The sequence below is a fragment of the Ambystoma mexicanum genome, chromosome 4p (genome assembly GCF_040938575.1).
Source record: "Ambystoma mexicanum isolate Mex_15411 chromosome 4p, UKY_AmexF1_1, whole genome shotgun sequence".
NCBI lineage: Eukaryota > Metazoa > Chordata > Amphibia > Caudata > Ambystomatidae > Ambystoma > Ambystoma mexicanum.
The window spans coordinates 843,987,184-844,010,352 of record NC_090927.1 but is presented as its reverse complement, the minus strand read 5'-3'; the positions used below and the strand labels follow the sequence as shown (position 1 = coordinate 844,010,352).

General features: G+C 47.1%; 55 non-coding genes and 21 pseudogenes across 55 annotated transcripts; all 76 read left to right on the top strand.

Moving 5' to 3' along the window:
* Nucleotides 1–267: 267 nt before the first annotated feature.
* On the top strand, nucleotides 268–386 carry LOC138463617 (5S ribosomal RNA). The gene has a single exon (XR_011266204.1). It is a non-coding gene; the product is annotated as a 5S ribosomal RNA (ribosomal RNA).
* A 106-nt stretch (nucleotides 387–492) lies between these two features.
* On the top strand, nucleotides 493–611 carry LOC138462102 (5S ribosomal RNA). The gene has a single exon (XR_011264705.1). It is a non-coding gene; the product is annotated as a 5S ribosomal RNA (ribosomal RNA).
* A 106-nt stretch (nucleotides 612–717) lies between these two features.
* Nucleotides 718–836, top strand: LOC138462712 (5S ribosomal RNA). The gene has a single exon (XR_011265307.1). It is a non-coding gene; the product is annotated as a 5S ribosomal RNA (ribosomal RNA).
* A 106-nt stretch (nucleotides 837–942) lies between these two features.
* Nucleotides 943–1,051, top strand: LOC138457941 (5S ribosomal RNA; annotated as a pseudogene).
* A 106-nt stretch (nucleotides 1,052–1,157) lies between these two features.
* LOC138457403 (5S ribosomal RNA) lies at nucleotides 1,158–1,276 on the top strand. The gene has a single exon (XR_011262236.1). It is a non-coding gene; the product is annotated as a 5S ribosomal RNA (ribosomal RNA).
* Nucleotides 1,277–1,382: 106 nt separating this feature from the next.
* On the top strand, nucleotides 1,383–1,491 carry LOC138458952 (5S ribosomal RNA; annotated as a pseudogene).
* A 106-nt stretch (nucleotides 1,492–1,597) lies between these two features.
* LOC138462700 (5S ribosomal RNA) lies at nucleotides 1,598–1,716 on the top strand. Its single transcript, XR_011265295.1, has one exon. It is a non-coding gene; the product is annotated as a 5S ribosomal RNA (ribosomal RNA).
* Nucleotides 1,717–1,822: 106 nt separating this feature from the next.
* LOC138456956 (5S ribosomal RNA) lies at nucleotides 1,823–1,931 on the top strand (annotated as a pseudogene).
* A 470-nt stretch (nucleotides 1,932–2,401) lies between these two features.
* Nucleotides 2,402–2,520, top strand: LOC138458119 (5S ribosomal RNA). Its single transcript, XR_011262359.1, has one exon. It is a non-coding gene; the product is annotated as a 5S ribosomal RNA (ribosomal RNA).
* A 106-nt stretch (nucleotides 2,521–2,626) lies between these two features.
* LOC138454632 (5S ribosomal RNA) lies at nucleotides 2,627–2,745 on the top strand. Its single transcript, XR_011261300.1, has one exon. It is a non-coding gene; the product is annotated as a 5S ribosomal RNA (ribosomal RNA).
* A 106-nt stretch (nucleotides 2,746–2,851) lies between these two features.
* On the top strand, nucleotides 2,852–2,970 carry LOC138462101 (5S ribosomal RNA). The gene has a single exon (XR_011264704.1). It is a non-coding gene; the product is annotated as a 5S ribosomal RNA (ribosomal RNA).
* A 106-nt stretch (nucleotides 2,971–3,076) lies between these two features.
* Nucleotides 3,077–3,185, top strand: LOC138459525 (5S ribosomal RNA; annotated as a pseudogene).
* A 463-nt stretch (nucleotides 3,186–3,648) lies between these two features.
* On the top strand, nucleotides 3,649–3,767 carry LOC138454048 (5S ribosomal RNA). The gene has a single exon (XR_011260742.1). It is a non-coding gene; the product is annotated as a 5S ribosomal RNA (ribosomal RNA).
* Nucleotides 3,768–3,873: 106 nt separating this feature from the next.
* Nucleotides 3,874–3,992, top strand: LOC138454660 (5S ribosomal RNA). The gene has a single exon (XR_011261328.1). It is a non-coding gene; the product is annotated as a 5S ribosomal RNA (ribosomal RNA).
* Nucleotides 3,993–4,098: 106 nt separating this feature from the next.
* Nucleotides 4,099–4,217, top strand: LOC138455182 (5S ribosomal RNA). Its single transcript, XR_011261824.1, has one exon. It is a non-coding gene; the product is annotated as a 5S ribosomal RNA (ribosomal RNA).
* A 106-nt stretch (nucleotides 4,218–4,323) lies between these two features.
* On the top strand, nucleotides 4,324–4,442 carry LOC138459983 (5S ribosomal RNA). Its single transcript, XR_011262754.1, has one exon. It is a non-coding gene; the product is annotated as a 5S ribosomal RNA (ribosomal RNA).
* A 106-nt stretch (nucleotides 4,443–4,548) lies between these two features.
* Nucleotides 4,549–4,657, top strand: LOC138458030 (5S ribosomal RNA; annotated as a pseudogene).
* A 453-nt stretch (nucleotides 4,658–5,110) lies between these two features.
* Nucleotides 5,111–5,229, top strand: LOC138461386 (5S ribosomal RNA). Its single transcript, XR_011264002.1, has one exon. It is a non-coding gene; the product is annotated as a 5S ribosomal RNA (ribosomal RNA).
* A 106-nt stretch (nucleotides 5,230–5,335) lies between these two features.
* LOC138454307 (5S ribosomal RNA) lies at nucleotides 5,336–5,454 on the top strand. The gene has a single exon (XR_011260991.1). It is a non-coding gene; the product is annotated as a 5S ribosomal RNA (ribosomal RNA).
* A 106-nt stretch (nucleotides 5,455–5,560) lies between these two features.
* Nucleotides 5,561–5,679, top strand: LOC138461882 (5S ribosomal RNA). The gene has a single exon (XR_011264488.1). It is a non-coding gene; the product is annotated as a 5S ribosomal RNA (ribosomal RNA).
* Nucleotides 5,680–5,785: 106 nt separating this feature from the next.
* Nucleotides 5,786–5,894, top strand: LOC138458631 (5S ribosomal RNA; annotated as a pseudogene).
* A 463-nt stretch (nucleotides 5,895–6,357) lies between these two features.
* LOC138458107 (5S ribosomal RNA) lies at nucleotides 6,358–6,476 on the top strand. Its single transcript, XR_011262357.1, has one exon. It is a non-coding gene; the product is annotated as a 5S ribosomal RNA (ribosomal RNA).
* A 106-nt stretch (nucleotides 6,477–6,582) lies between these two features.
* On the top strand, nucleotides 6,583–6,701 carry LOC138463749 (5S ribosomal RNA). The gene has a single exon (XR_011266335.1). It is a non-coding gene; the product is annotated as a 5S ribosomal RNA (ribosomal RNA).
* A 106-nt stretch (nucleotides 6,702–6,807) lies between these two features.
* On the top strand, nucleotides 6,808–6,926 carry LOC138462099 (5S ribosomal RNA). The gene has a single exon (XR_011264702.1). It is a non-coding gene; the product is annotated as a 5S ribosomal RNA (ribosomal RNA).
* A 106-nt stretch (nucleotides 6,927–7,032) lies between these two features.
* On the top strand, nucleotides 7,033–7,141 carry LOC138459868 (5S ribosomal RNA; annotated as a pseudogene).
* Nucleotides 7,142–7,604: 463 nt separating this feature from the next.
* On the top strand, nucleotides 7,605–7,723 carry LOC138463616 (5S ribosomal RNA). The gene has a single exon (XR_011266203.1). It is a non-coding gene; the product is annotated as a 5S ribosomal RNA (ribosomal RNA).
* A 106-nt stretch (nucleotides 7,724–7,829) lies between these two features.
* On the top strand, nucleotides 7,830–7,948 carry LOC138454659 (5S ribosomal RNA). Its single transcript, XR_011261327.1, has one exon. It is a non-coding gene; the product is annotated as a 5S ribosomal RNA (ribosomal RNA).
* Nucleotides 7,949–8,054: 106 nt separating this feature from the next.
* On the top strand, nucleotides 8,055–8,173 carry LOC138455181 (5S ribosomal RNA). The gene has a single exon (XR_011261823.1). It is a non-coding gene; the product is annotated as a 5S ribosomal RNA (ribosomal RNA).
* A 106-nt stretch (nucleotides 8,174–8,279) lies between these two features.
* Nucleotides 8,280–8,398, top strand: LOC138459981 (5S ribosomal RNA). The gene has a single exon (XR_011262753.1). It is a non-coding gene; the product is annotated as a 5S ribosomal RNA (ribosomal RNA).
* Nucleotides 8,399–8,504: 106 nt separating this feature from the next.
* Nucleotides 8,505–8,613, top strand: LOC138458028 (5S ribosomal RNA; annotated as a pseudogene).
* A 463-nt stretch (nucleotides 8,614–9,076) lies between these two features.
* Nucleotides 9,077–9,195, top strand: LOC138461385 (5S ribosomal RNA). Its single transcript, XR_011264000.1, has one exon. It is a non-coding gene; the product is annotated as a 5S ribosomal RNA (ribosomal RNA).
* A 106-nt stretch (nucleotides 9,196–9,301) lies between these two features.
* LOC138454306 (5S ribosomal RNA) lies at nucleotides 9,302–9,420 on the top strand. The gene has a single exon (XR_011260990.1). It is a non-coding gene; the product is annotated as a 5S ribosomal RNA (ribosomal RNA).
* A 106-nt stretch (nucleotides 9,421–9,526) lies between these two features.
* On the top strand, nucleotides 9,527–9,645 carry LOC138461881 (5S ribosomal RNA). Its single transcript, XR_011264486.1, has one exon. It is a non-coding gene; the product is annotated as a 5S ribosomal RNA (ribosomal RNA).
* Nucleotides 9,646–9,751: 106 nt separating this feature from the next.
* On the top strand, nucleotides 9,752–9,860 carry LOC138458630 (5S ribosomal RNA; annotated as a pseudogene).
* A 463-nt stretch (nucleotides 9,861–10,323) lies between these two features.
* Nucleotides 10,324–10,442, top strand: LOC138461384 (5S ribosomal RNA). The gene has a single exon (XR_011263999.1). It is a non-coding gene; the product is annotated as a 5S ribosomal RNA (ribosomal RNA).
* Nucleotides 10,443–10,548: 106 nt separating this feature from the next.
* LOC138462688 (5S ribosomal RNA) lies at nucleotides 10,549–10,667 on the top strand. Its single transcript, XR_011265283.1, has one exon. It is a non-coding gene; the product is annotated as a 5S ribosomal RNA (ribosomal RNA).
* Nucleotides 10,668–10,773: 106 nt separating this feature from the next.
* LOC138456955 (5S ribosomal RNA) lies at nucleotides 10,774–10,882 on the top strand (annotated as a pseudogene).
* Nucleotides 10,883–11,345: 463 nt separating this feature from the next.
* Nucleotides 11,346–11,464, top strand: LOC138461383 (5S ribosomal RNA). The gene has a single exon (XR_011263998.1). It is a non-coding gene; the product is annotated as a 5S ribosomal RNA (ribosomal RNA).
* Nucleotides 11,465–11,570: 106 nt separating this feature from the next.
* On the top strand, nucleotides 11,571–11,689 carry LOC138463754 (5S ribosomal RNA). Its single transcript, XR_011266339.1, has one exon. It is a non-coding gene; the product is annotated as a 5S ribosomal RNA (ribosomal RNA).
* A 106-nt stretch (nucleotides 11,690–11,795) lies between these two features.
* LOC138455180 (5S ribosomal RNA) lies at nucleotides 11,796–11,914 on the top strand. Its single transcript, XR_011261822.1, has one exon. It is a non-coding gene; the product is annotated as a 5S ribosomal RNA (ribosomal RNA).
* A 106-nt stretch (nucleotides 11,915–12,020) lies between these two features.
* On the top strand, nucleotides 12,021–12,139 carry LOC138459979 (5S ribosomal RNA). The gene has a single exon (XR_011262751.1). It is a non-coding gene; the product is annotated as a 5S ribosomal RNA (ribosomal RNA).
* Nucleotides 12,140–12,245: 106 nt separating this feature from the next.
* On the top strand, nucleotides 12,246–12,354 carry LOC138456954 (5S ribosomal RNA; annotated as a pseudogene).
* Nucleotides 12,355–12,817: 463 nt separating this feature from the next.
* On the top strand, nucleotides 12,818–12,936 carry LOC138461382 (5S ribosomal RNA). The gene has a single exon (XR_011263997.1). It is a non-coding gene; the product is annotated as a 5S ribosomal RNA (ribosomal RNA).
* A 106-nt stretch (nucleotides 12,937–13,042) lies between these two features.
* On the top strand, nucleotides 13,043–13,161 carry LOC138455084 (5S ribosomal RNA). The gene has a single exon (XR_011261728.1). It is a non-coding gene; the product is annotated as a 5S ribosomal RNA (ribosomal RNA).
* Nucleotides 13,162–13,267: 106 nt separating this feature from the next.
* Nucleotides 13,268–13,386, top strand: LOC138465020 (5S ribosomal RNA). The gene has a single exon (XR_011267596.1). It is a non-coding gene; the product is annotated as a 5S ribosomal RNA (ribosomal RNA).
* Nucleotides 13,387–13,492: 106 nt separating this feature from the next.
* LOC138458629 (5S ribosomal RNA) lies at nucleotides 13,493–13,601 on the top strand (annotated as a pseudogene).
* A 463-nt stretch (nucleotides 13,602–14,064) lies between these two features.
* LOC138463394 (5S ribosomal RNA) lies at nucleotides 14,065–14,183 on the top strand. The gene has a single exon (XR_011265981.1). It is a non-coding gene; the product is annotated as a 5S ribosomal RNA (ribosomal RNA).
* A 106-nt stretch (nucleotides 14,184–14,289) lies between these two features.
* LOC138454267 (5S ribosomal RNA) lies at nucleotides 14,290–14,408 on the top strand. Its single transcript, XR_011260952.1, has one exon. It is a non-coding gene; the product is annotated as a 5S ribosomal RNA (ribosomal RNA).
* Nucleotides 14,409–14,514: 106 nt separating this feature from the next.
* Nucleotides 14,515–14,633, top strand: LOC138455541 (5S ribosomal RNA; annotated as a pseudogene).
* Nucleotides 14,634–14,739: 106 nt separating this feature from the next.
* On the top strand, nucleotides 14,740–14,848 carry LOC138457623 (5S ribosomal RNA; annotated as a pseudogene).
* A 463-nt stretch (nucleotides 14,849–15,311) lies between these two features.
* LOC138461380 (5S ribosomal RNA) lies at nucleotides 15,312–15,430 on the top strand. The gene has a single exon (XR_011263996.1). It is a non-coding gene; the product is annotated as a 5S ribosomal RNA (ribosomal RNA).
* A 106-nt stretch (nucleotides 15,431–15,536) lies between these two features.
* On the top strand, nucleotides 15,537–15,655 carry LOC138462676 (5S ribosomal RNA). The gene has a single exon (XR_011265271.1). It is a non-coding gene; the product is annotated as a 5S ribosomal RNA (ribosomal RNA).
* Nucleotides 15,656–15,761: 106 nt separating this feature from the next.
* Nucleotides 15,762–15,870, top strand: LOC138456953 (5S ribosomal RNA; annotated as a pseudogene).
* A 463-nt stretch (nucleotides 15,871–16,333) lies between these two features.
* Nucleotides 16,334–16,452, top strand: LOC138463615 (5S ribosomal RNA). The gene has a single exon (XR_011266202.1). It is a non-coding gene; the product is annotated as a 5S ribosomal RNA (ribosomal RNA).
* Nucleotides 16,453–16,558: 106 nt separating this feature from the next.
* On the top strand, nucleotides 16,559–16,677 carry LOC138463752 (5S ribosomal RNA). Its single transcript, XR_011266338.1, has one exon. It is a non-coding gene; the product is annotated as a 5S ribosomal RNA (ribosomal RNA).
* Nucleotides 16,678–16,783: 106 nt separating this feature from the next.
* Nucleotides 16,784–16,902, top strand: LOC138455179 (5S ribosomal RNA). Its single transcript, XR_011261821.1, has one exon. It is a non-coding gene; the product is annotated as a 5S ribosomal RNA (ribosomal RNA).
* Nucleotides 16,903–17,008: 106 nt separating this feature from the next.
* LOC138459978 (5S ribosomal RNA) lies at nucleotides 17,009–17,127 on the top strand. Its single transcript, XR_011262750.1, has one exon. It is a non-coding gene; the product is annotated as a 5S ribosomal RNA (ribosomal RNA).
* Nucleotides 17,128–17,233: 106 nt separating this feature from the next.
* Nucleotides 17,234–17,342, top strand: LOC138456952 (5S ribosomal RNA; annotated as a pseudogene).
* A 463-nt stretch (nucleotides 17,343–17,805) lies between these two features.
* Nucleotides 17,806–17,924, top strand: LOC138461379 (5S ribosomal RNA). Its single transcript, XR_011263995.1, has one exon. It is a non-coding gene; the product is annotated as a 5S ribosomal RNA (ribosomal RNA).
* Nucleotides 17,925–18,030: 106 nt separating this feature from the next.
* On the top strand, nucleotides 18,031–18,149 carry LOC138464862 (5S ribosomal RNA). Its single transcript, XR_011267438.1, has one exon. It is a non-coding gene; the product is annotated as a 5S ribosomal RNA (ribosomal RNA).
* Nucleotides 18,150–18,255: 106 nt separating this feature from the next.
* On the top strand, nucleotides 18,256–18,374 carry LOC138461087 (5S ribosomal RNA). The gene has a single exon (XR_011263726.1). It is a non-coding gene; the product is annotated as a 5S ribosomal RNA (ribosomal RNA).
* Nucleotides 18,375–18,480: 106 nt separating this feature from the next.
* LOC138458627 (5S ribosomal RNA) lies at nucleotides 18,481–18,589 on the top strand (annotated as a pseudogene).
* Nucleotides 18,590–19,052: 463 nt separating this feature from the next.
* On the top strand, nucleotides 19,053–19,171 carry LOC138463393 (5S ribosomal RNA). Its single transcript, XR_011265979.1, has one exon. It is a non-coding gene; the product is annotated as a 5S ribosomal RNA (ribosomal RNA).
* Nucleotides 19,172–19,277: 106 nt separating this feature from the next.
* On the top strand, nucleotides 19,278–19,396 carry LOC138454266 (5S ribosomal RNA). The gene has a single exon (XR_011260951.1). It is a non-coding gene; the product is annotated as a 5S ribosomal RNA (ribosomal RNA).
* Nucleotides 19,397–19,502: 106 nt separating this feature from the next.
* On the top strand, nucleotides 19,503–19,621 carry LOC138455539 (5S ribosomal RNA; annotated as a pseudogene).
* Nucleotides 19,622–19,727: 106 nt separating this feature from the next.
* Nucleotides 19,728–19,836, top strand: LOC138457622 (5S ribosomal RNA; annotated as a pseudogene).
* A 463-nt stretch (nucleotides 19,837–20,299) lies between these two features.
* Nucleotides 20,300–20,418, top strand: LOC138461378 (5S ribosomal RNA). The gene has a single exon (XR_011263994.1). It is a non-coding gene; the product is annotated as a 5S ribosomal RNA (ribosomal RNA).
* A 106-nt stretch (nucleotides 20,419–20,524) lies between these two features.
* Nucleotides 20,525–20,643, top strand: LOC138454305 (5S ribosomal RNA). Its single transcript, XR_011260989.1, has one exon. It is a non-coding gene; the product is annotated as a 5S ribosomal RNA (ribosomal RNA).
* Nucleotides 20,644–20,749: 106 nt separating this feature from the next.
* Nucleotides 20,750–20,868, top strand: LOC138461880 (5S ribosomal RNA). Its single transcript, XR_011264485.1, has one exon. It is a non-coding gene; the product is annotated as a 5S ribosomal RNA (ribosomal RNA).
* Nucleotides 20,869–20,974: 106 nt separating this feature from the next.
* On the top strand, nucleotides 20,975–21,083 carry LOC138458626 (5S ribosomal RNA; annotated as a pseudogene).
* Nucleotides 21,084–21,546: 463 nt separating this feature from the next.
* LOC138461376 (5S ribosomal RNA) lies at nucleotides 21,547–21,665 on the top strand. The gene has a single exon (XR_011263992.1). It is a non-coding gene; the product is annotated as a 5S ribosomal RNA (ribosomal RNA).
* Nucleotides 21,666–21,771: 106 nt separating this feature from the next.
* On the top strand, nucleotides 21,772–21,890 carry LOC138462664 (5S ribosomal RNA). Its single transcript, XR_011265258.1, has one exon. It is a non-coding gene; the product is annotated as a 5S ribosomal RNA (ribosomal RNA).
* A 106-nt stretch (nucleotides 21,891–21,996) lies between these two features.
* LOC138456951 (5S ribosomal RNA) lies at nucleotides 21,997–22,105 on the top strand (annotated as a pseudogene).
* A 463-nt stretch (nucleotides 22,106–22,568) lies between these two features.
* On the top strand, nucleotides 22,569–22,687 carry LOC138461375 (5S ribosomal RNA). Its single transcript, XR_011263991.1, has one exon. It is a non-coding gene; the product is annotated as a 5S ribosomal RNA (ribosomal RNA).
* Nucleotides 22,688–22,793: 106 nt separating this feature from the next.
* Nucleotides 22,794–22,912, top strand: LOC138463751 (5S ribosomal RNA). Its single transcript, XR_011266337.1, has one exon. It is a non-coding gene; the product is annotated as a 5S ribosomal RNA (ribosomal RNA).
* Nucleotides 22,913–23,018: 106 nt separating this feature from the next.
* On the top strand, nucleotides 23,019–23,137 carry LOC138455177 (5S ribosomal RNA). The gene has a single exon (XR_011261819.1). It is a non-coding gene; the product is annotated as a 5S ribosomal RNA (ribosomal RNA).
* The last annotated feature ends 32 nt before the right edge of the window (nucleotides 23,138–23,169 follow it).

The window sequence follows — 23,169 nt, the reverse complement described above, 5'->3', positions numbered from 1 at the left end:
GTACAGAGAATATTGAGTCCTTCAAGAGGCATGAAAGAAAACCATTATTGTGTTGATTGTTCTCTCCACCTCCCTGCAACAGACACAGGATGGATGAATTAAAGTTATCCTACCAGACATAGGAGTCCTGAATGGGCCCACCAGTCTTATATATCTCGCCTGATCGAGCCTGATCGAGCGATGAGCGTGGTATCATGTTGCAAGTGGCTGCATGGCTTAGCTTACTAAATGCAAATGCATAAGAGTAATATTCTTAGCATTCCTAGAGCCTACGGCCACACCACACTGAATGCACCCGATCTCGTCTGATCTTGGAAGTTAAGCAGTGTCAGGCCTAGTTAGTACCTGGATGGGAGACCGCCTGGGAATACCAGGTGCTGTAGGCTTTTTTGTGCTCCAAGTTCAGGAAGTGAGCCCTTTCTCAATTGCCTTTTAAAACTGCAAGGTCTAGCCGACTAGATGCTTAAAAGTACAAAACTCACAAGGCCCAGAGCCTACGGCCACACCACACTGAATGCGCCCGATCTCGTCTGATCTCGGAAGCTAAGCAGTGTCGGGCCTCGTTAGTACCTGGATGGGAGACCGCCTGGGAATACCAGGTGCTGTAGGCTTTTTTGTGCTCCAAGTTCAGGAAGTGAGCCATTTCACAATTGCCTTTCAAAACTGCAAGGTCTAGCCGACTAGATGCTTAAAAGTACAAAACTCACTAGGCCCAGAGCCTACGGCCACACCACACTGAATGCGCCTGATCTCGTCTGATCTCAGAAGCTAAGCAGTGTCGGGCCTAGTTAGTACCTGGATGGGAGACCACCTGGGAATACCAGGTGCTGTAGGCTTTTTTGTACTCCAAGTTCAGGAAGTGAGCCATTTCTCAATTGCCTTTCAAAACTGCAAGGTCTAGCCGACTAGATGCTTAAAAGTACAAAACTCACAAGGCCCAGAGCCTACGGCCACACCACACTGAATGCGTCTGATCTCGGAAGCTAAGCAGTGTCGGGCCTCGTTAGTACCTGGATGGGAGACCGCCTGGGAATACCAGGTGCTGTAGGCTTTTTTGTGCTCCAAGTTCAGGAAGTGAGCCATTTCACAATTGCCTTTCAAAACTGCAAGGTCTAGCCGACTAGATGCTTAAAAGTACAAAACTCACTAGGCCCAGAGCCTACGGCCACACCACACTGAATGCGCCTGATCTCGTCTGATCTCAGAAGCTAAGCAGTGTTGGGCCTAGTTAGTACCTGGATGGGAGACCGCCTGGGAATACCAGGTGCTGTAGGCTTTTTTGTACTCCAAGTTCAGGAAGTGAGCCATTTCTCAATTGCCTTTCAAAACTGCAAGGTCTAGCCGACTAGATGCTTAAAAGTACAAAACTCACAAGGCCCAGAGCCTACGGCCACACCACACTGAATGCGTCTGATCTTGGAAGCTAAGCAGTGTCGGGCCTCGTTAGTACCTGGATGGGAGACCGCCTGGGAATACCAGGTGCTGTAGGCTTTTTTGTGCTCCAAGTTCAGGAAGTGAGCCCTTTCTCAATTGCCTTTTAAAACTGCAAGGTCTAGCCGACTAGATGCTTAAAAGTACAAAACTCACTAGGCCCAGAGCCTACGGCCACACCACACTGAATGCGCCTGATCTCGTCTGATCTCAGAAGCTAAGCAGTGTCGGGCCTAGTTAGTACCTGGATGGGAGACCACCTGGGAATACCAGGTGCTGTAGGCTTTTTTGTGCTCCAAGTTCAGGAAGTGAGCCATTTCACAATTGCCTTTCAAAACTGCAAGGTCTAGCCGACTAGATGCTTAAAAGTACAAAACTCACTAGTCCCAGAGCCTACGGCCACACCACACTGAATGCGCCCGATCTCGGAAGCTAAGCAGGGTCGGGCCTAGTTAGTACCTGGATGGGAGACTGCCTGGGAATACCAGGTGCTGTAGGCTTTTTTGTGCTCCATGATTAGTAATTGCGCAACTTCTCAATTATTTTTCAAATTTGGTATGTTTCCAAAATAATTGTATCCCGTTTTATAGCGGAAATGTTGGACAACATCATGAGGGCTGGAGCTACCTTTTTACATAGAATTAGCATACAGGTAGTGTGTTCATGGGTAATAAATCGACTTTCACATGTAATGCAGTACAGAGAATATTGAGTCCTTCAAGAGGCATGAAAGAAAACCATTACTGTGTTGATTGTTCTCTCCACCTCCCTGCAACAGACACAGGATGGATGAATTAAAGTTATCCTACCAGACATAGGAGTCCTGAATGGGCCCACCAGTCTTATATATCTCGCCTGATCGAGCCTGATCGAGCGATGAGCGATGAGCGTGGTATCATGTTGCAAGTGGCTGCATGGCTTAGCTTACTAAATGCAAATGCATAAGAGTAATATTCTTAGCATTCCTAGAGCCTACGGCCACACCACACTGAATGCACCCGATCTCGTCTGATCTCGGAAGTTAAGCAGTGTTAGGCCTAGTTAGTACCTGGATGGGAGACCGCCTGGGAATACCAGGTGCTGTAGGCTTTTTTGTGCTCCAAGTTCAGGAAGTGAGCCCTTTCTCAATTGCCTTTCAAAACTGCAAGGTCTAGCCGACTAGATGCTTAAAAGTACAAAACTCACTAGGCCCAGAGCCTACGGCCACACCACACTGAATGCGCCTGATCTCGTCTGATCTCAGAAGCTAAGCAGTGTCGGGCCTAGTTAGTACCTGGATGGGAGACCGCCTGGGAATACCAGGTGCTGTAGGCTTTTTTGTACTCCAAGTTCAGGAAGTGAGCCATTTCTCAATTGCCTTTCAAAACTGCAAGGTCTAGCCGACTAGATGCTTAAAAGTACAAAACTCAGAAGGCCCAGAGCCTACGGCCACACCACACTGAATGCGCCCGATCTCGTCTGATCTCGGAAGCTAAGCAGTGTCGGGCCTCGTTAGTACCTGGATGGGAGACCGCCTGGGAATACCAGGTGCTGTAGGCTTTTTTGTGCTCCAAGTTCAGGAAGTGAGCCATTTCACAATTCCCTTTCAAAACTGCAAGGTCTAGCCGACTAGATGCTTAAAAGTACAAAACTCACTAGGCCCAGAGCCTACGGCCACACCACACTGAATGCGCCCGATCTCGGAAGCTGAGCAGGGTCAGGCCTAGTTAGTACCTGGATGGGAGACTGCCTGGGAATACCAGGTGCTGTAGGCTTTTTTGTGCTCCATGATTAGTAATTGCGCAACTTCTCAATTATTTTTCAAATTTGGTATGTTTCCAAAATAATTGTATCCCGTTTTATAGCGGAAATGTTGGACAACATCATGAGGGCTGGAGCTACCTTTTTACATAGAATTAGCATACAGGTAGTGTGTTCATGGGTAATAAATCGACTTTCACATGTAATGCAGTACAGAGAATATTGAGTCCTTCAAGAGGCATGAAAGAAACCCATTATTGTGTTGATTGTTCTCTCCACCTCCCTGCAACAGACACAGGATGGATGAATTAAAGTTATCCTACCAGACATAGGAGTCCTGAATGGGCCCACCAGTCTTATATATCTCGCCTGATCGAGCCTGATCGAGCGATGAGCGTGGTATCATGTTGCAAGTGGCTGCATGGCTTAGCTTACTAAATGCAAATGCATAAGAGTAATATTCTTAGCATTCCTAGAGCCTACGGCCACACCACACTGAATGCACCTGATCTCGTCTGATCTTGGAAGTTAAGCAGTGTCAGGCCTAGTTAGTACCTGGATGGGAGACCGCCTGGGAATACCAGGTGCTGTAGGCTTTTTTGTGCTCCAAGTTCAGGAAGTGAGCCCTTTCTCAATTGCCTTTTAAAACTGCAAGGTCTAGCCGACTAGATGCTTAAAAGTACAAAACTCACAAGGCCCAGAGCCTACGGCCACACCACACTGAATGCGCCTGATCTTGTCTGATCTCGGAAGCTAAGCAGTGTCGGGCCTCGTTAGTACCTGGATGGGAGACCGCCTGGGAATACCAGGTGCTGTAGGCTTTTTTGTGCTCCAAGTTCAGGAAGTGAGCCATTTCTCAATTGCCTTTCAAAACTGCAAGGTCTAGCTGACTAGATGCTTAAAAGTACAAAACTCACAAGGCCCAGAGCCTGCGGCCACACCACACTGAATGCGCCCCATCTCGTCTGATCTCGGAAGCTAAGCAGTGTCGGGCCTCGTTAGTACCTGGATGGGAGACCGCCTGGGAATACCAGGTGCTGTAGGCTTTTTTGTGCTCCAAGTTCAGGAAGTGAGCCATTTCTCAATTGCCTTTCAAAACTGCAAGGTCTAGCTGACTAGATGCTTAAAAGTACAAAACTCACTAGGCCCAGAGCCTACGGCCACACCACACTGATTGCGCCCGATCTCGTCTGATCTCGGAAGCTAAGCAGTGTCGGGCCTAGTTAGTACCTGGATGGGAGACCACCTGGGAATACCAGGTGCTGTAGGCTTTTTTGTACTCCAAGTTCAGGAAGTGAGCCATTTCACAATTGCCTTTCAAAACTGCAAGGTCTAGCCGACTAGATGCTTAAAAGTACAAAACTCACTAGGCCCAGAGCCTACGGCCACACCACACTGAATGCGCCTGATCTCGGAAGCTAAGCAGGGTCGGGCCTAGTTAGTACCTGGATGGGAGACTGCCTGGGAATACCAGGTGCTGTAGGCTTTTTTGTGCTCCATGATTAGTAATTGCGCAACTTCTCAATTATTTTTCAAATTTGGTATGTTTCCAAAATAATTGTATCCCGTTTTATAGCGGAAATGTTGGACAACATCATGAGGGCTGGAGCTACCTTTTTACATAGAATTAGCATACAGGTAGTGTGTTCATGGGTAATAAATCGACTTTCACATGTAATGCAGTACAGAGAATATTGAGTCCTTCAAGAGGCATGAAAGAAACCCATTATTGTGTTGATTGTTCTCTCCACCTCCCTGCAACAGACACAGGATGGATGAATTAAAGTTATCCTACCAGACATAGGAGTCCTGAATGGGCCCACCAGTCTTATATATCTCGCCTGATCGAGCGATGAGCGTGGTATCATGTTGCAAGTGGCTGCATGGCTTAGCTTACTAAATGCAAATGCATAAGAGTAATATTCTTAGCATTCCTAGAGCCTACGGCCACACCACACTGAATGCACCCGATCTCGTCTGATCTCGGAAGTTAAGCAGTGTCAGGCCTAGTTAGTACCTGGATGGGAGACCGCCTGGGAATACCAGGTGCTGTAGGCTTTTTTGTGCTCCAAGTTCAGGAAGTGAGCCCTTTCTCAATTGCCTTTTAAAACTGCAAGGTCTAGCCGACTAGATGCTTAAAAGTACAAAACTCACTAGGCCCAGAGCCTAAGGCCACACCACACTGAATGTGCCTGATCTCGTCTGATCTCAGAAGCTAAGCAGTGTCGGGCCTAGTTAGTACCTGGATGGGAGACCGCCTGGGAATACCAGGTGCTGTAGGCTTTTTTGTACTCCAAGTTCAGGAAGTGAGCCATTTCTCAATTGCCTTTCAAAACTGCAAGGTCTAGCCGACTAGATGCTTAAAAGTACAAAACTCACAAGGCCCAGAGCCTACGGCCACACCACACTGAATGCGCCCGATCTCGTTTGATCTCGGAAGCTAAGCAGTGTCGGGCCTTGTTAGTACCTGGATGGGAGACCGCCTGGGAATACCAGGTGCTGTAGGCTTTTTTGTGCTCCAAGTTCAGGAAGTGAGCCATTTCACAATTGCCTTTCAAAACTGCAAGGTCTAGCCGACTAGATGCTTAAAAGTACAAAACTCACAAGGCCCAGAGCCTACGGCCACACCACACTGAATGCGTCTGATCTCGGAAGCTAAGCAGTGTAGGGCCTCGTTAGTACCTGGATGGGAGACTGCCTGGGAATACCAGGTGCTGTAGGCTTTTTTGTGCTCCATGATTAGTAATTGCGCAACTTCTCAATTATTTTTCAAATTTGGTATGTTTCCAAAATAATTGTATCCCGTTTTATAGCGGAAATGTTGGACAACATCATGAGGGCTGGAGCTACCTTTTTACATAGAATTAGCATACAGGTAGTGTGTTCATGGGTAATAAATCGACTTTCACATGTAATGCAGTACAGAGAATATTGAGTCCTTCAAGAGGCATGAAAGAAAACCATTATTGTGTTGATTGTTCTCGCCACCTCCCTGCAACAGACACAGGATGGATGAATTAAAGTTATCCTACCAGACATAGGAGTCCTGAATGGGCCCACCAGTCTTATATATCTCGCCTGATCGAGCCTGATCGAGCGATGAGCGTGGTATCATGTTGCAAGTGGCTGCATGGCTTAGCTTACTAAATGCAAATGCATAAGAGTAATATTCTTAGCATTCCTAGAGCCTACGGCCACACCACACTGAATGCACCCGATCTCGTCTGATCTCGGAAGTTAAGCAGTGTTAGGCCTAGTTAGTACCTGGATGGGAGACCGCCTGGGAATACCAGGTGCTGTAGGCTTTTTTGTGCTCCAAGTTCAGGAAGTGAGCCCTTTCTCAATTGCCTTTCAAAACTGCAAGGTCTAGCCGACTAGATGCTTAAAAGTACAAAACTCACTAGGCCCAGAGCCTACGGCCACACCACACTGAATGCGCCTGATCTCATCTGATCTCAGAAGCTAAGCAGTGTCGGGCCTAGTTAGTACCTGGATGGGAGACCGCCTGGGAATACCAGGTGCTGTAGGCTTTTTTGTACTCCAAGTTCAGGAAGTGAGCCATTTCTCAATTGCCTTTCAAAACTGCAAGGTCTAGCCGACTAGATGCTTAAAAGTACAAAACTCACAAGGCCCAGAGCCTACGGCCACACCACACTGAATGCGCCCGATCTCGTCTGATCTCGGAAGCTAAGCAGTGTCGGGCCTCGTTAGTACCTGGATGGGAGACCGCCTGGGAATACCAGGTGCTGTAGGCTTTTTTGTGCTCCAAGTTCAGGAAGTGAGCCATTTCACAATTCCCTTTCAAAACTGCAAGGTCTAGCCGACTAGATGCTTAAAAGTACAAAACTCATTAGGCCCAGAGCCTACGGCCACACCACACTCAATGCGCCCGATCTCGGAAGCTGAGCAGGGTCAGGCCTAGTTAGTACCTGGATGGGAGACTGCCTGGGAATACCAGGTGCTGTAGGCTTTTTTGTGCTCCATGATTAGTAATTGCGCAACTTCTCAATTATTTTTCAAATTTGGTATGTTTCCAAAATAATTGTATCCCGTTTTATAGCGGAAATGTTGGACAACATCATGAGGGCTGGAGCTACCTTTTTACATAGAATTAGCATACAGGTAGTGTGTTCATGGGTAATAAATCGACTTTCACATGTAATGCAGTACAGAGAATATTGAGTCCTTCAAGAGGCATGAAAGAAACCCATTATTGTGTTGATTGTTCTCTCCACCTCCCTGCAACAGACACAGGATGGATGAATTAAAGTTATCCTACCAGACATAGGAGTCCTGAATGGGCCCACCAGTCTTATATATCTCGCCTGATCGAGCCTGATCGAGCGATGAGCGTGGTATCATGTTGCAAGTGGCTGCATGGCTTAGCTTACTAAATGCAAATGCATAAGAGTAATATTCTTAGCATTCCTAGAGCCTACGGCCACACCACACTGAATGCACCCGATCTCGTCTGATCTTGGAAGTTAAGCAGTGTCAGGCCTAGTTAGTACCTGGATGGGAGACCGCCTGGGAATACCAGGTGCTGTAGGCTTTTTTGTGCTCCAAGTTCAGGAAGTGAGCCCTTTCTCAATTGCCTTTTAAAACTGCAAGGTCTAGCCGACTAGATGCTTAAAAGTACAAAACTCACAAGGCCCAGAGCCTACGGCCACACCACACTGAATGCGCCTGATCTTGTCTGATCTCGGAAGCTAAGCAGTGTCGGGCCTCGTTAGTACCTGGATGGGAGACCGCCTGGGAATACCAGGTGCTGTAGGCTTTTTTGTGCTCCAAGTTCAGGAAGTGAGCCATTTCTCAATTGCCTTTCAAAACTGCAAGGTCTAGCTGACTAGATGCTTAAAAGTACAAAACTCACAAGGCCCAGAGCCTGCGGCCACACCACACTGAATGCGCCCCATCTCGTCTGATCTCGGAAGCTAAGCAGTGTCGGGCCTCGTTAGTACCTGGATGGGAGACCGCCTGGGAATACCAGGTGCTGTAGGCTTTTTTGTGCTCCAAGTTCAGGAAGTGAGCCATTTCTCAATTGCCTTTCAAAACTGCAAGGTCTAGCTGACTAGATGCTTAAAAGTACAAAACTCACTAGGCCCAGAGCCTACGGCCACACCACACTGATTGCGCCCGATCTCGTCTGATCTCGGAAGCTAAGCAGTGTCGGGCCTAGTTAGTACCTGGATGGGAGACCACCTGGGAATACCAGGTGCTGTAGGCTTTTTTGTACTCCAAGTTCAGGAAGTGAGCCATTTCACAATTGCCTTTCAAAACTGCAAGGTCTAGCCGACTAGATGCTTAAAAGTACAAAACTCACTAGGCCCAGAGCCTACGGCCACACCACACTGAATGCGCCTGATCTCGGAAGCTAAGCAGGGTCGGGCCTAGTTAGTACCTGGATGGGAGACTGCCTGGGAATACCAGGTGCTGTAGGCTTTTTTGTGCTCCATGATTAGTAATTGCGCAACTTCTCAATTATTTTTCAAATTTGGTATGTTTCCAAAATAATTGTATCCCGTTTTATAGCGGAAATGTTGGACAACATCATGAGGGCTGGAGCTACCTTTTTACATAGAATTAGCATACAGGTAGTGTGTTCATGGGTAATAAATCGACTTTCACATGTAATGCAGTACAGAGAATATTGAGTCCTTCAAGAGGCATGAAAGAAACCCATTATTGTGTTGATTGTTCTCTCCACCTCCCTGCAACAGACACAGGATGGATGAATTAAAGTTATCCTACCAGACATAGGAGTCCTGAATGGGCCCACCAGTCTTATATATCTCGCCTGATCGAGCCTGATCGAGCGATGAGCGTGGTATCATGTTGCAAGTGGCTGCATGGCTTAGCTTACTAAATGCAAATGCATAAGAGTAATATTCTTAGCATTCCTAGAGCCTACGGCCACACCACACTGAATGCACCCGATCTCGTCTGATCTCGGAAGTTAAGCAGTGTCAGGCCTAGTTAGTACCTGGATGGGAGACCGCCTGGGAATACCAGGTGCTGTAGGCTTTTTTGTGCTCCAAGTTCAGGAAGTGAGCCCTTTCTCAATTGCCTTTTAAAACTGCAAGGTCTAGCCGACTAGATGCTTAAAAGTACAAAACTCACTAGGCCCAGAGCCTAAGGCCACACCACACTGAATGTGCCTGATCTCGTCTGATCTCAGAAGCTAAGCAGTGTCGGGCCTAGTTAGTACCTGGATGGGAGACCGCCTGGGAATACCAGGTGCTGTAGGCTTTTTTGTACTCCAAGTTCAGGAAGTGAGCCATTTCTCAATTGCCTTTCAAAACTGCAAGGTCTAGCCGACTAGATGCTTAAAAGTACAAAACTCACAAGGCCCAGAGCCTACGGCCACACCACACTGAATGCGCCCGATCTCGTTTGATCTCGGAAGCTAAGCAGTGTCGGGCCTTGTTAGTACCTGGATGGGAGACCGCCTGGGAATACCAGGTGCTGTAGGCTTTTTTGTGCTCCAAGTTCAGGAAGTGAGCCATTTCACAATTGCCTTTCAAAACTGCAAGGTCTAGCCGACTAGATGCTTAAAAGTACAAAACTCACAAGGCCCAGAGCCTACGGCCACACCACACTGAATGCGTCTGATCTCGGAAGCTAAGCAGTGTAGGGCCTCGTTAGTACCTGGATGGGAGACTGCCTGGGAATACCAGGTGCTGTAGGCTTTTTTGTGCTCCATGATTAGTAATTGCGCAACTTCTCAATTATTTTTCAAATTTGGTATGTTTCCAAAATAATTGTATCCCGTTTTATAGCGGAAATGTTGGACAACATCATGAGGGCTGGAGCTACCTTTTTACATAGAATTAGCATACAGGTAGTGTGTTCATGGGTAATAAATCGACTTTCACATGTAATGCAGTACAGAGAATATTGAGTCCTTCAAGAGGCATGAAAGAAAACCATTATTGTGTTGATTGTTCTCGCCACCTCCCTGCAACAGACACAGGATGGATGAATTAAAGTTATCCTACCAGACATAGGAGTCCTGAATGGGCCCACCAGTCTTATATATCTCGCCTGATCGAGCCTGATCGAGCGATGAGCGTGGTATCATGTTGCAAGTGGCTGCATGGCTTAGCTTACTAAATGCAAATGCATAAGAGTAATATTCTTAGCATTCCTAGAGCCTACGGCCACACCACACTGAATGCACCCGATCTCGTCTGATCTCGGAAGTTAAGCAGTGTCAGGCCTAGTTAGTACCTGGATGGGAGACCGCCTGGGAATACCAGGTGCTGTAGGCTTTTTTGTGCTCCAAGTTCAGGAAGTGAGCCCTTTCTCAATTGCCTTTTAAAACTGCAAGGTCTAGCCGACTAGATGCTTAAAAGTACAAAACTCACTAGGCCCAGAGCCTACGGCCACACCACACTGAATGCGCCTGATCTCGTCTGATCTCAGAAGCTAAGCAGTGTCGGGCCTAGTTAGTACCTGGATGGGAGACCACCTGGGAATACCAGGTGCTGTAGGCTTTTTTGTGCTCCAAGTTCAGGAAGTGAGCCATTTCACAATTGCCTTTCAAAACTGCAAGGTCTAGCCGACTAGATGCTTAAAAGTACAAAACTCACTAGTCCCAGAGCCTACGGCCACACCACACTGAATGCGCCCGATCTCGGAAGCTAAGCAGGGTCGGGCCTAGTTAGTACCTGGATGGGAGACTGCCTGGGAATACCAGGTGCTGTAGGCTTTTTTGTGCTCCATGATTAGTAATTGCGCAACTTCTCAATTATTTTTCAAATTTGGTATGTTTCCAAAATAATTGTATCCCGTTTTATAGCGGAAATGTTGGACAACATCATGAGGGCTGGAGCTACCTTTTTACATAGAATTAGCATACAGGTAGTGTGTTCATGGGTAATAAATCGACTTTCACATGTAATGCAGTACAGAGAATATTGAGTCCTTCAAGAGGCATGAAAGAAAACCATTACTGTGTTGATTGTTCTCTCCACCTCCCTGCAACAGACACAGGATGGATGAATTAAAGTTATCCTACCAGACATAGGAGTCCTGAATGGGCCCACCAGTCTTATATATCTCGCCTGAATGAGCCTGATCGAGCGATGAGCGTGGTATCATGTTGCAAGTTGCTGCATGGCTTAGCTTACTAAATGCAAATGCATAAGAGTAATATTCTTAGCATTCCTAGAGCCTACGGCCACACCACACTGAATGCACCCGATCTCGTCTGATCTCGGAAGTTAAGCAGTGTCAGGCCTAGTTAGTACCTGGATGGGAGACCGCCTGGGAATACCAGGTGCTGTAGGCTTTTTTGTGCTCCAAGTTCAGGAAGTGAGCCCTTTCTCAATTGCCTTTTAAAACTGCAAGGTCTAGCCGACTAGATGCTTAAAAGTACAAAACTCACTAGGCCCAGAGCCTACGGCCACACCACACTGAATGCGCCTGATCTCGTCTGATCTCGGAAGCTAAGCAGTGTCGGGCCTCGTTAGTACCTGGATGGGAGACCGCCTGGGAATACCAGGTGCTGTAGGCTTTTTTGTGCTCCAAGTTCAGGAAGTGAGCCATTTCTCAATTGCCTTTCAAAACTGCAAGGTCTAGCTGACTAGATGCTTAAAAGTACAAAACTCACAAGGCCCAGAGCCTGCGGCCACACCACACTGAATGCGCCCCATCTCGTCTGATCTCGGAAGCTAAGCAGTGTCGGGCCTCGTTAGTACCTGGATGGGAGACCGCCTGGGAATACCAGGTGCTGTAGGCTTTTTTGTGCTCCAAGTTCAGGAAGTGAGCCATTTCTCAATTGCCTTTCAAAACTGCAAGGTCTAGCTGACTAGATGCTTAAAAGTACAAAACTCACTAGGCCCAGAGCCTACGGCCACACCACACTGATTGCGCCCGATCTCGTCTGATCTCGGAAGCTAAGCAGTGTCGGGCCTAGTTAGTACCTGGATGGGAGACCACCTGGGAATACCAGGTGCTGTAGGCTTTTTTGTACTCCAAGTTCAGGAAGTGAGCCATTTCACAATTGCCTTTCAAAACTGCAAGGTCTAGCCGACTAGATGCTTAAAAGTACAAAACTCACTAGGCCCAGAGCCTACGGCCACACCACACTGAATGCGCCCGATCTCGGAAGCTAAGCAGGGTCGGGCCTAGTTAGTACCTGGATGGGAGACTGCCTGGGAATACCAGGTGCTGTAGGCTTTTTTGTGCTCCATGATTAGTAATTGCGCAACTTCTCAATTATTTTTCAAATTTGGTATGTTTCCAAAATAATTGTATCCCGTTTTATAGCGGAAATGTTGGACAACATCATGAGGGCTGGAGCTACCTTTTTACATAGAATTAGCATACAGGTAGTGTGTTCATGGGTAATAAATCGACTTTCACATGTAATGCAGTACAGAGAATATTGAGTCCTTCAAGAGGCATGAAAGAAACCCATTATTGTGTTGATTGTTCTCTCCACCTCCCTGCAACAGACACAGGATGGATGAATTAAAGTTATCCTACCAGACATAGGAGTCCTGAATGGGCCCACCAGTCTTATATATCTCGCCTGATCGAGCCTGATCGAGCGATGAGCGTGGTATCATGTTGCAAGTGGCTGCATGGCTTAGCTTACTAAATGCAAATGCATAAGAGTAATATTCTTAGCATTCCTAGAGCCTACGGCCACACCACACTGAATGCACCCGATCTCGTCTGATCTCGGAAGTTAAGCAGTGTCAGGCCTAGTTAGTACCTGGATGGGAGACCGCCTGGGAATACCAGGTGCTGTAGGCTTTTTTGTGCTCCAAGTTCAGGAAGTGAGCCCTTTCTCAATTGCCTTTTAAAACTGCAAGGTCTAGCCGACTAGATGCTTAAAAGTACAAAACTCACTAAGCCCAGAGCCTAAGGCCACACCACACTGAATGCGCCTGATCTCGTCTAATCTCAGAAGCTAAGCAGTGTCGGGCCTAGTTAGTACCTGGATGGGAGACCGCCTGGGAATACCAGGTGCTGTAGGCTTTTTTGTACTCCAAGTTCAGGAAGTGAGCCATTTCTCAATTGCCTTTCAAAACTGCAAGGTCTAGCCGACTAGATGCTTAAAAGTACAAAACTCACAAGGCCCAGAGCCTACGGCCACACCACACTGAATGCGCCCGATCTCGTCTGATCTCGGAAGCTAAGCAGTGTCGGGCATTGTTAGTACCTGGATGGGAGACCGCCTGGGAATACCAGGTGCTGTAGGCTTTTTTGTGCTCCAAGTTCAGGAAGTGAGCCATTTCACAATTGCCTTTCAAAACTGCAAGGTCTAGCCGACTAGATGCTTAAAAGTACAAAACTCACAAGGCCCAGAGCCTACGGCCACACCACACTGAATGCGTCTGATCTCGGAAGCTAAGCAGTGTAGGGCCTCGTTAGTACCTGGATGGGAGACTGCCTGGGAATACCAGGTGCTGTAGGCTTTTTTGTGCTCCATGATTAGTAATTGCGCAACTTCTCAATTATTTTTCAAATTTGGTATGTTTCCAAAATAATTGTATCCCGTTTTATAGCGGAAATGTTGGACAACATCATGAGGGCTGGAGCTACCTTTTTACATAGAATTAGCATACAGGTAGTGTGTTCATGGGTAATAAATCGACTTTCACATGTAATGCAGTACAGAGAATATTGAGTCCTTCAAGAGGCATGAAAGAAAACCATTATTGTGTTGATTGTTCTCTCCACCTCCCTGCAACAGACACAGGATGGATGAATTAAAGTTATCCTACCAGACATAGGAGTCCTGAATGGGCCCACCAGTCTTATATATCTCGCCTGATCGAGCCTGATCGAGCGATGAGCGTGGTATCATGTTGCAAGTGGCTGCATGGCTTAGCTTACTAAATGCAAATGCATAAGAGTAATATTCTTAGCATTCCTAGAGCCTACGGCCACACCACACTGAATGCACCCGATCTCGTCTGATCTCGGAAGTTAAGCAGTGTCAGGCCTAGTTAGTACCTGGATGGGAGACTGCCTGGGAATACCAGGTGCTGTAGGCTTTTTTGTGCTCCAAGTTCAGGAAGTGAGCCCTTTCTCAATTGCCTTTTAAAACTGCAAGGTCTAGCCGACTAGATGCTTAAAAGTACAAAACTCACAAGACCCAGAGCATACGGCCACACCACACTGAATGTGCCCGATCTCGTCTGATCTCGGAAGCTAAGCAGTGTCGGGCCTCGTTAGTACCTGGATGGGAGACCGCCTGGGAATACCAGGTGCTGTAGGCTTTTTTGTGCTCCAAGTTCAGGAAGTGAGCCATTTCTCAATTGCCTTTCAAAACTGCAAGGTCTAGCTGACTAGATGCTTAAAAGTACAAAACTCACTAGGCCCAGAGACTACGGACACACCACACTGATTGCGCCCAATCTCGTCTGATCTCGGAAGCTAAGCAGTGTCGGGCCTAGTTAGTACCTGGATGGGAGACCACCTGGGAATACCAGGTGCTGTAGGCTTTTTTGTGCTCCAAGTTCAGGAAGTGAGCCATTTCACAATTGCCTTTCAAAACTGCAAGGTCTAGCCGACTAGATGCTTAAAAGTACAAAACTCACTAGGCCCAGAGCCTACGGCCACACCACACTGAATGCACCCGATCTCGGAAGCTAAGCAGGGTCGGGCCTAGTTAGTACGTGGATGGGAGACTGCCTGGGAATACCAGGTGCTGTAGGCTTTTTTGTGCTCCATGATTAGTAATTGCGCAACTTCTCAATTATTTTTCAAATTTGGTATGTTTCCAAAATAATTGTATCCCGTTTTATAGCGGAAATGTTGGACAACATCATGAGGGCTGGAGCTACCTTTTTACATAGAATTAGCATACAGGTAGTGTGTTCATGGGTAATAAATCGACTTTCACATGTAATGCAGTACAGAGAATATTGAGTCCTTCAAGAGGCATGAAAGAAAACCATTATTGTGTTGATTGTTCTCGCCACCTCCCTGCAACAGACACAGGATGGATGAATTAAAGTTATCCTACCAGACATAGGAGTCCTGAATGGGCCCACCAGTCTTATATATCTCGCCTGATCGAGCCTGATCGAGCGATGAGCGTGGTATCATGTTGCAAGTGGCTGCATGGCTTAGCTTACTAAATGCAAATGCATAAGAGTAATATTCTTAGCATTCCTAGAGCCTACGGCCACACCACACTGAATGCACCCGATCTCGTCTGATCTCGGAAGTTAAGCAGTGTCAGGCCTAGTTAGTACCTGGATGGGAGACCGCCTGGGAATACCAGGTGCTGTAGGCTTTTTTGTGCTCCAAGTTCAGGAAGTGAGCCCTTTCTCAATTGCCTTTTAAAACTGCAAGGTCTAGCCGACTAGATGCTTAAAAGTACAAAACTCACTAGGCCCAGAGCCTACGGCCACACCACACTGAATGCGCCTGATCTCGTCTGATCTCAGAAGCTAAGCAGTGTCGGGCCTAGTTAGTACCTGGATGGGAGACCACCTGGGAATACCAGGTGCTGTAGGCTTTTTTGTGCTCCAAGTTCAGGAAGTGAGCCATTTCACAATTGCCTTTCAAAACTGCAAGGTCTAGCCGACTAGATGCTTAAAAGTACAAAACTCACTAGTCCCAGAGCCTACGGCCACACCACACTGAATGCGCCCGATCTCGGAAGCTAAGCAGGGTCGGGCCTAGTTAGTACCTGGATGGGAGACTGCCTGGGAATACCAGGTGCTGTAGGCTTTTTTGTGCTCCATGATTAGTAATTGCGCAACTTCTCAATTATTTTTCAAATTTGGTATGTTTCCAAAATAATTGTATCCCGTTTTATAGCGGAAATGTTGGACAACATCATGAGGGCTGGAGCTACCTTTTTACATAGAATTAGCATACAGGTAGTGTGTTCATGGGTAATAAATCGACTTTCACATGTAATGCAGTACAGAGAATATTGAGTCCTTCAAGAGGCATGAAAGAAAACCATTACTGTGTTGATTGTTCTCTCCACCTCCCTGCAACAGACACAGGATGGATGAATTAAAGTTATCCTACCAGACATAGGAGTCCTGAATGGGCCCACCAGTCTTATATATCTCGCCTGAATGAGCCTGATCGAGCGATGAGCGTGGTATCATGTTGCAAGTTGCTGCATGGCTTAGCTTACTAAATGCAAATGCATAAGAGTAATATTCTTAGCATTCCTAGAGCCTACGGCCACACCACACTGAATGCACCCGATCTCGTCTGATCTTGGAAGTTAAGCAGTGTCAGGCCTAGTTAGTACCTGGATGGGAGACCGCCTGGGAATACCAGGTGCTGTAGGCTTTTTTGTGCTCCAAGTTCAGGAAGTGAGCCCTTTCTCAATTGCCTTTTAAAACTGCAAGGTCTAGCCGACTAGATGCTTAAAAGTACAAAACTCACTAGGCCCAGAGCCTACGGCCACACCACACTGAATGCGCCTGATCTCGTCTGATCTCGGAAGCTAAGCAGTGTCGGGCCTCGTTAGTACCTGGATGGGAGACCGCCTGGGAATACCAGGTGCTGTAGGCTTTTTTGTGCTCCAAGTTCAGGAAGTGAGCCATTTCTCAATTGCCTTTCAAAACTGCAAGGTCTAGCTGACTAGATGCTTAAAAGTACAAAACTCACAAGGCCCAGAGCCTGCGGCCACACCACACTGAATGCGCCCCATCTCGTCTGATCTCGGAAGCTAAGCAGTGTCGGGCCTCGTTAGTACCTGGATGGGAGACCGCCTGGGAATACCAGGTGCTGTAGGCTTTTTTGTGCTCCAAGTTCAGGAAGTGAGCCATTTCTCAATTGCCTTTCAAAACTGCAAGGTCTAGCTGACTAGATGCTTAAAAGTACAAAACTCACTAGGCCCAGAGCCTACGGCCACACCACACTGATTGCGCCCGATCTCGTCTGATCTCGGAAGCTAAGCAGTGTCGGGCCTAGTTAGTACCTGGATGGGAGACCACCTGGGAATACCAGGTGCTGTAGGCTTTTTTGTACTCCAAGTTCAGGAAGTGAGCCATTTCACAATTGCCTTTCAAAACTGCAAGGTCTAGCCGACTAGATGCTTAAAAGTACAAAACTCACTAGGCCCAGAGCCTACGGCCACACCACACTGAATGCGCCCGATCTCGGAAGCTAAGCAGGGTCGGGCCTAGTTAGTACCTGGATGGGAGACTGCCTGGGAATACCAGGTGCTGTAGGCTTTTTTGTGCTCCATGATTAGTAATTGCGCAACTTCTCAATTATTTTTCAAATTTGGTATGTTTCCAAAATAATTGTATCCCGTTTTATAGCGGAAATGTTGGACAACATCATGAGGGCTGGAGCTACCTTTTTACATAGAATTAGCATACAGGTAGTGTGTTCATGGGTAATAAATCGACTTTCACATGTAATGCAGTACAGAGAATATTGAGTCCTTCAAGAGGCATGAAAGAAACCCATTATTGTGTTGATTGTTCTCTCCACCTCCCTGCAACAGACACAGGATGGATGAATTAAAGTTATCCTACCAGACATAGGAGTCCTGAATGGGCCCACCAGTCTTATATATCTCGCCTGATCGAGCCTGATCGAGCGATGAGCGTGGTATCATGTTGCAAGTGGCTGCATGGCTTAGCTTACTAAATGCAAATGCATAAGAGTAATATTCTTAGCATTCCTAGAGCCTACGGCCACACCACACTGAATGCACCCGATCTCGTCTGATCTCGGAAGTTAAGCAGTGTCAGGCCTAGTTAGTACCTGGATGGGAGACCGCCTGGGAATACCAGGTGCTGTAGGCTTTTTTGTGCTCCAAGTTCAGGAAGTGAGCCCTTTCTCAATTGCCTTTTAAAACTGCAAGGTCTAGCCGACTAGATGCTTAAAAGTACAAAACTCACTAAGCCCAGAGCCTAAGGCCACACCACACTGAATGCGCCTGATCTCGTCTGATCTCAGAAGCTAAGCAGTGTCGGGCCTAGTTAGTACCTGGATGGGAGACCGCCTGGGAATACCAGGTGCTGTAGGCTTTTTTGTACTCCAAGTTCAGGAAGTGAGCCATTTCTCAATTGCCTTTCAAAACTGCAAGGTCTAGCCGACTAGATGCTTAAAAGTACAAAACTCACAAGGCCCAGAGCCTACGGCCACACCACACTGAATGCGCCCGATCTCGTCTGATCTCGGAAGCTAAGCAGTGTCGGGCCTTGTTAGTACCTGGATGGGAGACCGCCTGGGAATACCAGGTGCTGTAGGCTTTTTTGTGCTCCAAGTTCAGGAAGTGAGCCATTTCACAATTGCCTTTCAAAACTGCAAGGTCTAGCCGACTAGATGCTTAAAAGTACAAAACTCACAAGGCCCAGAGCCTACGGCCACACCACACTGAATGCGTCTGATCTCGGAAGCTAAGCAGTGTAGGGCCTCGTTAGTACCTGGATGGGAGACTGCCTGGGAATACCAGGTGCTGTAGGCTTTTTTGTGCTCCATGATTAGTAATTGCGCAACTTCTCAATTATTTTTCAAATTTGGTATGTTTCCAAAATAATTGTATCCCGTTTTATAGCGGAAATGTTGGACAACATCATGAGGGCTGGAGCTACCTTTTTACATAGAATTAGCATACAGGTAGTGTGTTCATGGGTAATAAATCGACTTTCACATGTAATGCAGTACAGAGAATATTGAGTCCTTCAAGAGGCATGAAAGAAAACCATTATTGTGTTGATTGTTCTCTCCACCTCCCTGCAACAGACACAGGATGGATGAATTAAAGTTATCCTACCAGACATAGGAGTCCTGAATGGGCCCACCAGTCTTATATATCTCGCCTGATCGAGCCTGATCGAGCGATGAGCGTGGTATCATGTTGCAAGTGGCTGCATGGCTTAGCTTACTAAATGCAAATGCATAAGAGTAATATTCTTAGCATTCCTAGAGCCTACGGCCACACCACACTGAATGCACCCGATCTCGTCTGATCTCGGAAGTTAAGCAGTGTCAGGCCTAGTTAGTACCTGGATGGGAGACTGCCTGGGAATACCAGGTGCTGTAGGCTTTTTTGTGCTCCAAGTTCAGGAAGTGAGCCCTTTCTCAATTGCCTTTTAAAACTGCAAGGTCTAGCCGACTAGATGCTTAAAAGTACAAAACTCACAAGACCCAGAGCATACGGCCACACCACACTGAATGTGCCCGATCTCGTCTGATCTCGGAAGCTAAGCAGTGTCGGGCCTCGTTAGTACCTGGATGGGAGACCGCCTGGGAATACCAGGTGCTGTAGGCTTTTTTGTGCTCCAAGTTCAGGAAGTGAGCCATTTCTCAATTGCCTTTCAAAACTGCAAGGTCTAGCTGACTAGATGCTTAAAAGTACAAAACTCACTAGGCCCAGAGACTACGGACACACCACACTGATTGCGCCCAATCTCGTCTGATCTCGGAAGCTAAGCAGTGTCGGGCCTAGTTAGTACCTGGATGGGAGACCACCTGGGAATACCAGGTGCTGTAGGCTTTTTTGTGCTCCAAGTTCAGGAAGTGAGCCATTTCACAATTGCCTTTCAAAACTGCAAGGTCTAGCCGACTAGATGCTTAAAAGTACAAAACTCACTAGGCCCAGAGCCTACGGCCACACCACACTGAATGCACCCGATCTCGGAAGCTAAGCAGGGTCGGGCCTAGTTAGTACGTGGATGGGAGACTGCCTGGGAATACCAGGTGCTGTAGGCTTTTTTGTGCTCCATGATTAGTAATTGCACAACTTCTCAATTATTTTTCAAATTTGGTATGTTTCCAAAATAATTGTATCCCGTTTTATAGCGGAAATGTTGGACAACATCATGAGGGCTGGAGCTACCTTTTTACATAGAATTAGCATACAGGTAGTGTGTTCATGGGTAATAAATCGACTTTCACATGTAATGCAGTACAGAGAATATTGAGTCCTTCAAGAGGCATGAAAGAAACCCATTATTGTGTTGATTGTTCTCTCCACCTCCCTGCAACAGACACAGGATGGATGAATTAAAGTTATCCTACCAGACATAGGAGTCCTGAATGGGCCCACCAGTCTTATATATCTCGCCTGATCGAGCCTGATCGAGCGATGAGCGTGGTATCATGTTGCAAGTGGCTGCATGGCTTAGCTTACTAAATGCAAATGCATAAGAGTAATATTCTTAGCATTCCTAGAGCCTACGGCCACACCACACTGAATGCACCCGATCTCGTCTGATCTCGGAAGTTAAGCAGTGTCAGGCCTAGTTAGTACCTGGATGGGAGACCGCCTGGGAATACCAGGTGCTGTAGGCTTTTTTGTGCTCCAAGTTCAGGAAGTGAGCCCTTTCTCAATTGCCTTTTAAAACTGCAAGGTCTAGCCGACTAGATGCTTAAAAGTACAAAACTCACTAGGCCCAGAGCCTAAGGCCACACCACACTGAATGTGCCTGATCTCGTCTGATCTCAGAAGCTAAGCAGTGTCGGGCCTAGTTAGTACCTGGATGGGAGACCGCCTGGGAATACCAGGTGCTGTAGGCTTTTTTGTACTCCAAGTTCAGGAAGTGAGCCATTTCTCAATTGCCTTTCAAAACTGCAAGGTCTAGCCGACTAGATGCTTAAAAGTACAAAACTCACAAGGCCCAGAGCCTACGGCCACACCACACTGAATGCGCCCGATCTCGTTTGATCTCGGAAGCTAAGCAGTGTCGGGCCTTGTTAGTACCTGGATGGGAGACCGCCTGGGAATACCAGGTGCTGTAGGCTTTTTTGTGCTCCAAGTTCAGGAAGTGAGCCATTTCACAATTGCCTTTCAAAACTGCAAGGTCTAGCCGACTAGATGCTTAAAAGTACAAAACTCACAAGGCCCAGAGCCTACGGCCACACCACACTGAATGCGTCTGATCTCGGAAGCTAAGCAGTGTAGGGCCTCGTTAGTACCTGGATGGGAGACTGCCTGGGAATACCAGGTGCTGTAGGCTTTTTTGTGCTCCATGATTAGTAATTGCGCAACTTCTCAATTATTTTTCAAATTTGGTATGTTTCCAAAATAATTGTATCCCGTTTTATAGCGGAAATGTTGGACAACATCATGAGGGCTGGAGCTACCTTTTTACATAGAATTAGCATACAGGTAGTGTGTTCATGGGTAATAAATCGACTTTCACATGTAATGCAGTACAGAGAATATTGAGTCCTTCAAGAGGCATGAAAGAAAACCATTATTGTGTTGATTGTTCTCGCCACCTCCCTGCAACAGACACAGGATGGATGAATTAAAGTTATCCTACCAGACATAGGAGTCCTGAATGGGCCCACCAGTCTTATATATCTCGCCTGATCGAGCCTGATCGAGCGATGAGCGTGGTATCATGTTGCAAGTGGCTGCATGGCTTAGCTTACTAAATGCAAATGCATAAGAGTAATATTCTTAGCATTCCTAGAGCCTACGGCCACACCACACTGAATGCACCCGATCTCGTCTGATCTCGGAAGTTAAGCAGTGTCAGGCCTAGTTAGTACCTGGATGGGAGACCGCCTGGGAATACCAGGTGCTGTAGGCTTTTTTGTGCTCCAAGTTCAGGAAGTGAGCCCTTTCTCAATTGCCTTTTAAAACTGCAAGGTCTAGCCGACTAGATGCTTAAAAGTACAAAACTCACTAGGCCCAGAGCCTACGGCCACACCACACTGAATGCGCCTGATCTCGTCTGATCTCAGAAGCTAAGCAGTGTCGGGCCTAGTTAGTACCTGGATGGGAGACCACCTGGGAATACCAGGTGCTGTAGGCTTTTTTGTGCTCCAAGTTCAGGAAGTGAGCCATTTCACAATTGCCTTTCAAAACTGCAAGGTCTAGCCGACTAGATGCTTAAAAGTACAAAACTCACTAGTCCCAGAGCCTACGGCCACACCACACTGAATGCGCCCGATCTCGGAAGCTAAGCAGGGTCGGGCCTAGTTAGTACCTGGATGGGAGACTGCCTGGGAATACCAGGTGCTGTAGGCTTTTTTGTGCTCCATGATTAGTAATTGCGCAACTTCTCAATTATTTTTCAAATTTGGTATGTTTCCAAAATAATTGTATCCCGTTTTATAGCGGAAATGTTGGACAACATCATGAGGGCTGGAGCTACCTTTTTACATAGAATTAGCATACAGGTAGTGTGTTCATGGGTAATAAATCGACTTTCACATGTAATGCAGTACAGAGAATATTGAGTCCTTCAAGAGGCATGAAAGAAAACCATTACTGTGTTGATTGTTCTCTCCACCTCCCTGCAACAGACACAGGATGGATGAATTAAAGTTATCCTACCAGACATAGGAGTCCTGAATGGGCCCACCAGTCTTATATATCTCGCCTGAATGAGCCTGATCGAGCGATGAGCGTGGTATCATGTTGCAAGTTGCTGCATGGCTTAGCTTACTAAATGCAAATGCATAAGAGTAATATTCTTAGCATTCCTAGAGCCTACGGCCACACCACACTGAATGCACCCGATCTCGTCTGATCTCGGAAGTTAAGCAGTGTCAGGCCTAGTTAGTACCTGGATGGGAGACCGCCTGGGAATACCAGGTGCTGTAGGCTTTTTTGTGCTCCAAGTTCAGGAAGTGAGCCCTTTCTCAATTGCCTTTTAAAACTGCAAGGTCTAGCCGACTAGATGCTTAAAAGTACAAAACTCACTAGGCCCAGAGCCTACGGCCACACCACACTGAATGCGCCTGATCTCGTCTGATCTCGGAAGCTAAGCAGTGTCGGGCCTCGTTAGTACCTGGATGGGAGACCGCCTGGGAATACCAGGTGCTGTAGGCTTTTTTGTGCTCCAAGTTCAGGAAGTGAGCCATTTCTCAATTGCCTTTCAAAACTGCAAGGTCTAGCTGACTAGATGCTTAAAAGTACAAAACTCACAAGGCCCAGAGCCTGCGGCCACACCACACTGAATGCGCCCCATCTCGTCTGATCTCGGAAGCTAAGCAGTGTCGGGCCTCGTTAGTACCTGGATGGGAGACCGCCTGGGAATACCAGGTGCTGTAGGCTTTTTTGTGCTCCAAGTTCAGGAAGTGAGCCAT